The 8,868-nt window shown below is 37.6% G+C and overlaps 1 protein-coding gene across 1 annotated transcript in view; it reads right to left on the reverse strand.

The window, feature by feature from the left end:
- The window catches only part of LOC136041586 (LIM/homeobox protein Awh-like), a 91,442-nt gene extending 85,542 nt beyond the window's left edge, over positions 1 to 5,900 (reverse strand). Inside the window, exon 1 of the mRNA XM_065726282.1 lies at positions 5,775 to 5,900. The gene's annotated coding sequence lies outside the window, so the exon portion shown is untranslated. The remainder of the gene's footprint in view (positions 1 to 5,774) is intronic.
- Between the last annotated feature and the right edge of the window lie 2,968 nt (positions 5,901 to 8,868).

An 8,868-nucleotide genomic window follows, 5' to 3' on the forward strand; every position in this document is an offset into this window, starting at 1 on the left:
TTCTCAAGTTTTTTCCTTAAGCCTAAATGATGCAATAAAATGTCATACAGAAAACATTATACTACCCTACTCTTACATTAAAAAAAAAAAACACAAAAGTCATACAGATGACTTTTTAATACAGGACATGGGCCATCATTCTATAGTAGAGCAGTATGAATAAAGGTTAACATATAAGACTTCTTACTCATCATACTATAATGAAACATCATAAATAAAGTCATATAGATGACTTTTTACCTTGTATAATAATGGAGTAGCCTAAATAAAGTCATATGAATTTTTAATATATGCTATGATTCTATTATAGACAAATAGGTATAAAGTCTTACAAATGACTTTTTTTGTTTTCTCTTTAGACATATATGATGCTCTAAAATATCATTATACTACCCCGCTTATATAGAAAAAACAACAGATGTCATACAAATGATTTTTTAATACATCATTCTATTGTAAGGCATCATGAATAAAGTTCTTGCTTTCTCTTTTCCATCCCAATTTTACATGCAGAGTGGTTAAGAGTAATTGTCTAGGGTAAATTTTCACCAGGATTAAACTGTCTAGAGGATATTCCCATGGTGAGGGGGTTTCTCTGTGGAGGTAGGGTCAGATTTCCTAGCACTATTTAAAAAAACTGAAGAGAAATTAAATTTAAAAAAAAGTTTTTTTTTAACTGAAGTTAATGAGCAACATTAAAACTTAGAACAAACAGAAATTATCATATATATGAAGGAGGTTGCCTCCTCCTCAACACCTTGGTCTTTACTCTAAAGTTTGAATTTTGTCCCATTCTTTAAGAATGGCTCCTGAAACACAAGGGCTATTTAGTTAGAAAATAAAATGCTTCTTTAAAAGTACTAAAAATCTTTATTGTAAAGAGCAAAGTGTTGAGGAGAAAGTATTCCCCTTCATATATGTAACAATTTCTGTTTGTTTTAAGTCTTAATGTACCTCCTTACTTTCAGTTAAAAAAACTTGTTTTTTTATTTAATGCAAGGTAATAAGTCATCTGTGAAATGAACTTATTGTTTGCTTTTGCTTATATATTAATGCTAATGCTTGTGTGCTTGCTTGCAGTTGCCTTATTATGCTTTTGTTACAGGTGCTTGGGTCAAATATACTCATGAACTGAATAGTACATCAAAGAAATCATTGCATGGTGTCAGAAGTTCAACATGGATAGTACACCAGCTCCATCAATCAACTGGTCAAGCCTCAACCTAAAATCAGAATGGAGAAAATTTAAGAGACATTGTGAGCTCATGTTCTCTGGTCCACTAAGTGGAAAATCAGACGCAGTGAAATGCTCATACTTACTGATCTGGACAGGATGTGTTCTCCACTTGGACCTTAACTGATGCAGAGGCAAACAAGCCAAAAGTATATCTAGACAAGCTCAAGCATTATATTCAGCCAAGTGCTAACCCCATCTTTGCCAGATACACCTTTCATCAGAGAAACCAAGCAGATGGAGAGACCATTGAGTCACTCAGTTGAAAGTACTTGCCAAGGATTGTGAATTTGATACCCTAGAAGACCAGCTAGTTCAAGATTGGTTGGTCTTTGGAGTCAAGAATGCAAGAATCCGTGAGCGGCTTCTCAGTGAGAGAGCCACACTTACCTTGGCTAGAGCAATTGAGTGCAGTCGAGCTATAGAAACTGTGCAAGAGACCCAAGCACTAATGCTTAACAAACAGGCGCAGATTCCAATTAAGCAGGAGGTGGAAGTGGTTCAAAGACAGAAAAATTCCCCTGTATGCTATTTCTGTGGTGGCTCATACTCAAGAAGCCATAAGTGCCCAGCAAAAGGGAAGCAGTGCAGCAAATGCAGGAAGATGAACCATTTTGGCAAAATGTGCAAGAGCAAAGTAGTACATGAACTTGAAACAAGAAGCGAAGTGGAAGATGGGAGAGAATTCATGATTGAGTCCATTTCCACTGAAGAAAAGGTGGAAAAGCCTTATGCTCTGATAAAACTGACAGAAAACGATAGTGAACTGGCGTTCATGATAGACACTGGTGCCAAGGCCAATATTTTGCCACTCAAAGACTTCAACAAATTGGCAAGAAAGCCAGCACTGCTGCCAACTGCTGATGTGCTGACCAGCTACACTGGAGAACAGCTAAAGGTACTGGGGACAGCCAACCTAAAAGTTCAGTACAAGAACCAAACCCCCCAGACCCATACCTTCCATGTGGTCTGCACAGATAGAGCACCCATCCTCAGCTGCCAGTCCAGCAAACGACTTCAGCTGATCAAGTTTGTTGTCAGTGTCAGCAATCCAGCCCCAATCAGACCAGTCATCCAAAAACTCTTAAACGAATTCAGTGATGTCTTTGAGGGCATAGGGACACTGCCTGGAACCTGCAAAATATACCTGAAAGAGGGTGCAATCCCTACTATACAACTGCCAAAACGGGTTCCTTTTGCACTACAAGCTAAGTTCAAAGAGGAGTTAGACAGACTGGAGTCACTTGGAGTCATAGAAAAAGTGACCAAGCCAACACAGTGGGTGAATTTCTTGGTTCTGGTGAGAAAGGCAGATGGGTCACTCAAGATCTGTTTGGACCCTGTTGATTTAAACAGAGCAATTGAGAGACTGCATTACCCTATACCCTTATTTGATGAAGTAGCAGCAAAGTGCAAAGAAGTTCTTTAATATGGATGCCTGAAATGGATACTGGTTGATGGTGTTGGACAAACCAACCATCCTCTGAGTTGACAACATTCAACACCATGTATGGCCAGTATAAATGGAACCAATACCAGCAAAAGATGGAGGTCTTTACAGAACTGGATATTGGGCTGATTGTTGATGATATTGCAGGCATTGGTTGTAGTGATGCTGAACATGACACCAAGCTGAGGGCAGTACTCCAAGCCAAAAGAGACAAGGGAGTGTGGTTCAACAAAGAAAAATGTGTTTTTGACACTACTTCCATCACCTACTTTGGACACAGACTGACAACAAGCAGCATCACCCAAGACCCAGAGAAAACCCAGGCATTAGAAAACATGCCCGCACCCCAAAATCAGGAGGAACTACAGACATTATTAGGAATGTACAATTACTTGTCTAGATACATCCCCAACCTAGCTACGCTGAACAAACCCCTCAGAGACCTGTCCAAACAGCAGAAGTTCGAATGGAATACAAGCCACAAGGAGGCCAAGAGAGGGATTCAGAATGCAGTCTCCAAAAACCTCTCCTACTTTGATCCAGAGGCCAAGGAGATAGAGGTGATCACAGATGCTTCCCAGCATGGTCTGGGTGCCCAGCTATCAACAGACAGAGCAACCAATGCTTATGCATCTTGCTCTCTAAGTGAGACAGAGCAGCATTACTCCCAAATGGAAAAAGAGATGCTTGCAATAACCTTTGCTTGCAAAAGATTTCACCAGTATCTGTTCAGAAGAATGATATGCATGACCACAGACCACAAGCCTCTTGAGTTGATCTTTGGGAAGTCTATACAAAGGGCATCTCCAAGGCAGCAGCAAATGATGTTGGCTATTCAGCCATATGATATCAAGCTTAGATACAAACCTGGAAAGACTATCCCTGTAGCAGACACCCTATCCTGCCTGCACCTTGCAGATACAGACATTGAGTTGCAGGTAGACATGGAAATTCTGGTTCACTCAGTCCTTCAAACTGTACCCATAGCAAGCCAAAGGCTAGCACAAATACATAGAGAAACAACTAAAGACAAAAAACTGAACTCCCTGTTGGAAACAATACAAGTGGGTTGGCCAAACAATAAAAAGAGCCTAGACAGAAAACTTGGGCCCTTCTGGAATTATCATTATGAGTTGGCAGAACTTGATGGCCTTGTTGTTAAAGGGGAGCACATAGTCATCCCGAGATGCATGAGAGCAGGCATATTAGGCCAATTACACTCTTCCCATCTAGGAGTGGCGAAGACCAAAGAGAGGGCAAGAACATCTGTATTCTGGCCAGGCATCACTCAAGATATCAAGAGGCTGGTCAACCAGTGCAAGGTATGCACCAAGTTTGCCATGAACCAACAGAAGGAGCCAATGATCCTGCACAAAATACCTGACTACCCACTCCAGCATGTAGCTGCTGACCTGTTCCAGCTCAATGGACAGGATTACATGGTCACTGTCAATTACATGAGTCATTTCTTTGAGGTTGATTGCCTGACAAATACCATGTCATGGCAGGTTATCAACAAACTGAAATCTCATTTTGTCCAATATGGGATTCCCGAGCGACTTACAACTGACAATGGCCCCCAGTTCAGCGCAAAGGAATTTGAGCAATTCATGATTGTTGATGATATTGACTTTATTTATACTGCTTCATTATAGTATAATGAGTAAGAAGTCATATATGAGACTTTATTCATATTGCTCTACACTAGATTGATGGCCTATGCCCTATATTAAAAAGTCATCTGTCCAACATTTTGTTGTTCTATTTTAATGTAAGAGTAGGGTAATATACTGTTTGCTATATGACATTTTAGTGTATTGTTTAGATTTAAGAAAAAAAACCTGAAAAGTGATCTGTAAACTTATTCTTACTGCTCTACAATAGAATGATGGCCTATGCCCTATATTAAAAAGTTGTCTGCATTACTTTTCATTGTTTTTGAATGTAACAGTAAGGTAGTATAATGTCTTCTGTATGACATTTTTGTGCATCATTTAGGTTTAAGAAAAAAAAGACAAGTCATCTGTAAGACTTTGTTCATAGGCCTACAGTTCTATAATAGAATCACAGCCTATATTAAAAAGTCCTCTATATGACTTAATTTAGGCTACTCTATTATAATACAAGGTAAAAAGTCATCTGTATGACTTTTTTATGCTGTTTCATAATAGTATGATGAGTAGTCATGGTACACTTTATTCATAGGCCAACTGCTCTAGGCTATAATGTAATGACAGCCTCTATTAAAAATCCTCTATATGACTTTATTTAAGCTACTCTATTATAATACAAGGTAAAATTCATCTGCATGACTTTATTTAGGACAATAGTCTGACATATTATCCTTTGCTCTTGGTATTCAAGTTTAACTTTTATTGGAATTTTTTAACAAAATTTGTCATATCACAATTCTTTAACACATCTGACACCTTACTTGAACTGATTACCTAGATTTTCTGTAATTTAGAATCAAAGAAAGTGCAGACACAGCTGAGCAGAAAGCTCAGAATTCTACTCAAATAAAAGGAATTGCATTTTCAGAACTCAAAGCAGAGAAAAAGCAACTGGTAGCTGAAAATTAAGGTAAAATGTTGTTTTGTCAAAATTTCAATAGGTATAGACCTGTCATGTCAGTGAATTTCAGGGCCCTCTAGAGGGAGAAGGAGTGGAGGTGGGTATTCTAAAATACCTTCCCAGGATATACTTTAGCCTGTAGACCCATCCCCAAAAGTTTCATTTTCCTAACCTAACCCTTTTCCGAGATAGCAAGAAGTCATTAAACTAGAATTTTACCAAGGTTAGAAAGGATAGGTTAGTTTAAAATTAAATTTTCAAAAACAAGTGCCATATTAGGATTCAAGTCTTCAGGGAGAAATTATGATTCTAAAGGTTGGTTTATTCCCTAACTATCTGTATTACGTGTTAATCAAGATGTATACTCAAACCTTGGATCCTGATTTCAGTGCTTAGCCTAGTGTATCCAAAGATGGATGAATCAAAAGTGTAGTTTGAACGAGATGTTATACCAAGTATTTGTACAATGAACTCGAGGATTTGTTATTGTTTCCAATAGTGTATTTATTTAATTACTTGCATTATCCTTCTCCTAGCTAATGCACAAGATTTGGCAAAGCTGCATTTGAATTTTTGGCGTCTCCATTACATTTAATGACGAATGTTGCCAACTCTTAAGTTTTCAGGGAGTAAAAATTAAGTCGCAAAAGAAGAATTTTCGCACGAAGAGTGAAGTCAAAAAATCTGCGTGCAACCCCTCTCACCATTCTGATGGTCACTACAGTAATCAAGAACTACCATAAATTACGCTCTATCCATTGAAATACTGTCCTGGTTTTTTATAATATACTTAAAATAAAGAGTTATGAGCAGCTTTTAACAAATTTTGCCATTGTCACATGTTTCCTGTCAAATGTTACAGGTTTTTCCTACTACATAATAGAAAGTCACAGGTTTTGATATTAAAGGCTCTTAATATGACCTATTTATCAGCTAAATCTTGATTTTTTCATTCTTTGACATATCAATTAAATTCTTATGGGATTTTGAGATTATATGTTAGGCATATTTTGATAATTTGTTATGGGTTCGAAAAAACTGGCCGTTGAAAAAAATGAATCAACCAAAGGAATTAGAGAACTTAATGGTATTTATATGGAATGACATGGCATTGCTGTGAATAATTTACTTAGTATTGGCTAAACAATGCCTAAAGTTAACTAAAGTGGACATCTCGGGCTTAGTGATCTTTTTAAAATCTAAATGCCGTTTATTTCTGGATAGGGTTTACAAATCAAACCTAAGTATTACACTTTTATTCTGAAAAAAGATCATTATTTACATTCGAGTGTTTTTTTTTGTTTTTTTTTAATGCTTCTGGGAGGCAATGCAACAGTTAAAAAACGAAATTGATAAAGCATTGACCTTCAGCTCTGGTTAACCAACCGTCTGCTTTTTACGAAAGTATTATGTATCTAAAGACTAGCATTGGTGAAAGAGAGTTAACGCCCAAACGCCTTTTGGTCGAGGAACTTTCTGGACCGTTTCAAGTGGTCTGCTGGATGTTGTTTTCAAATAGAAAAAGGTCGATTTCAACAAACAAGATCCCTGTTTTTCTAAACCTGACAACTCAGACTAAAACTTTTACACTGAGTAGGATACTGACTTTGACGAGTTGAGTATCCCGCTGCTCCTGTGCAGTCCAGCAAAAATGCAAAGAGTCAGCTTATAATTCTCCCTCCTACGAACGATACTACCTTATTTACATGGTTTTCAAATTGGACAATTTTCTTTTTATTTAATCAAGGAAAGATGAGAGTGAATTATTACCGAGTGATAACATATGAATTATTCTGTGGAAGGTATTATCTTAAAACGTAGGAACGAGCTTCAAGAACGGTTTAAATCAAAATAACTTTGTTTTGAAATTCGGTTTAATGATATACTTTAAGGACCAAAACGATAGAGGTTTTTTGAAAGGGTGAGAGAACGTTTGAATTTTTTCAATTCGATCTTATAAGGCTGATAGAAATTTCAGTATTGGGAAAAGAATCACCATGTTTTCTCAGGAAGACTAATAAAACAACATTAGACTATCAAGATTTTAGAAATAAGTGAGAAAAGCTAAGAACCTTGAATAGACCTAGGAATTTCGGTGCTAGTAACTTTAGTTGTTTTGCTTCAAAACCAGCTTTGCTAAGGATAATCTCAATGTTTTTAAGCTTTTCGCTGCAGGATTCGCCATAAGATTTCAATCAAAAGTTCAAGGGATGGGGGAAAGGTTTCCTGGTGATAGGAGAAGAAGAAAAATTAGGAGTGTTCTTTATAGGGGGGGGGATAGTAAGGCAAGATGATGCTCGGAAGGGATGTAGAGGGTGTCTCAGAGGGGAGGGATTAAGTTTATTTTGGCAAAAGACGGACGGAGGCAAGAACCAATCATTAAATTCTTGGACGCACGGAGAGGATATATGTCTATGAGATTTTGATTTATCGGAGAGATGTGAGCAAGGATAATTTTGGGGATAGTCCAAATTGGGTAGCCTGAGCTGAGGGGTTGATTTGACCGGGCACGCGTACGTACCTGGGACGAAGAAGAATTTTGAAGGAGGATTTCCTGGGGTATGCTTCTCTGTATCGGGTACGCAGGGGGATAAGACTGGAATTCGACTGGAACACGACCCGAATGCGTTTGGTGCAGCCCTAAAAAAGCTTGGGTTTTAAACCTACTTTCCACCCCTGATGATGCATGAGCAAAATTACACGACTTAAAATGATTGCTAAAATTAGCAGAATTAAGCTGGCTTCTGGGCAGCCCAGTTTTGCGGACCTAATACGACCCACGCTAGGCAATTCAATATGAGCTTTTGCTCAGCCGAAGCATCTTCCACTTGATTTTTTTTACAAATATCAGCATTGGGGTATGTACACAGATTATTTGTACGACGGCTAAAAACACAAAATTGATAGATGTGTAGATATTTACAATTACTAGACATACATCTACTGTCTAAAAAGCTAAAGTACACATTAGGTTGATTACACTTAAAATCACTGAACTCATTTTTTTTTGAATATTTGACTGCACTGGGTGAGAATTTCCGCTTGCAAGTTTGACTGCATTGTCACTTTTTAAAGATGTGTCATTAACACTGGATTTCAAGAATAAATTATCTTCAGTTAAAACAAGGTCAGTAGGATTAGTTTGTGTAACCTTTTTAATCTATGAGAAAATTCTGACGAGGGAGGTTCACTAGCACTTGCTTGATTACATTTATTGACATTTACTGGTTCAAGGGGTTTGACAGTAGTTTTTACGCAGCTTGAAGAATTTTGATCATGAATATTTGGAGAAGAAATATCAGCCAAAAGAGGAACTCTGGGCGGTGTTGGGGATTTTGATGTATGTATAGCTTCAAAAATTGCGAGCTGAAAACCAATTTTCAACATTTTGATTTCATTTTCCTTGAAGAGATCACTATTCTGGCGCTCGTAAAGATCAGACAAGCTATCATAAAGATATTGGAGATTAATAATCCGTTTCTTGAGATTGGCAATTTCTGCATCTTTTTTAAGGCAATTTTCACAGGTATGGGACTCAAACAAGCTAACCGCTTTTGCATTGCACGTCGATTCATCTTTACCGGAACAAGAAATTTGTGGGGAATTTTGG

The sequence above is a fragment of the Artemia franciscana genome, unplaced genomic scaffold, assembly GCF_032884065.1.
Source record: "Artemia franciscana unplaced genomic scaffold, ASM3288406v1 PGA_scaffold_30, whole genome shotgun sequence".
Lineage (NCBI taxonomy): Eukaryota > Metazoa > Arthropoda > Branchiopoda > Anostraca > Artemiidae > Artemia > Artemia franciscana.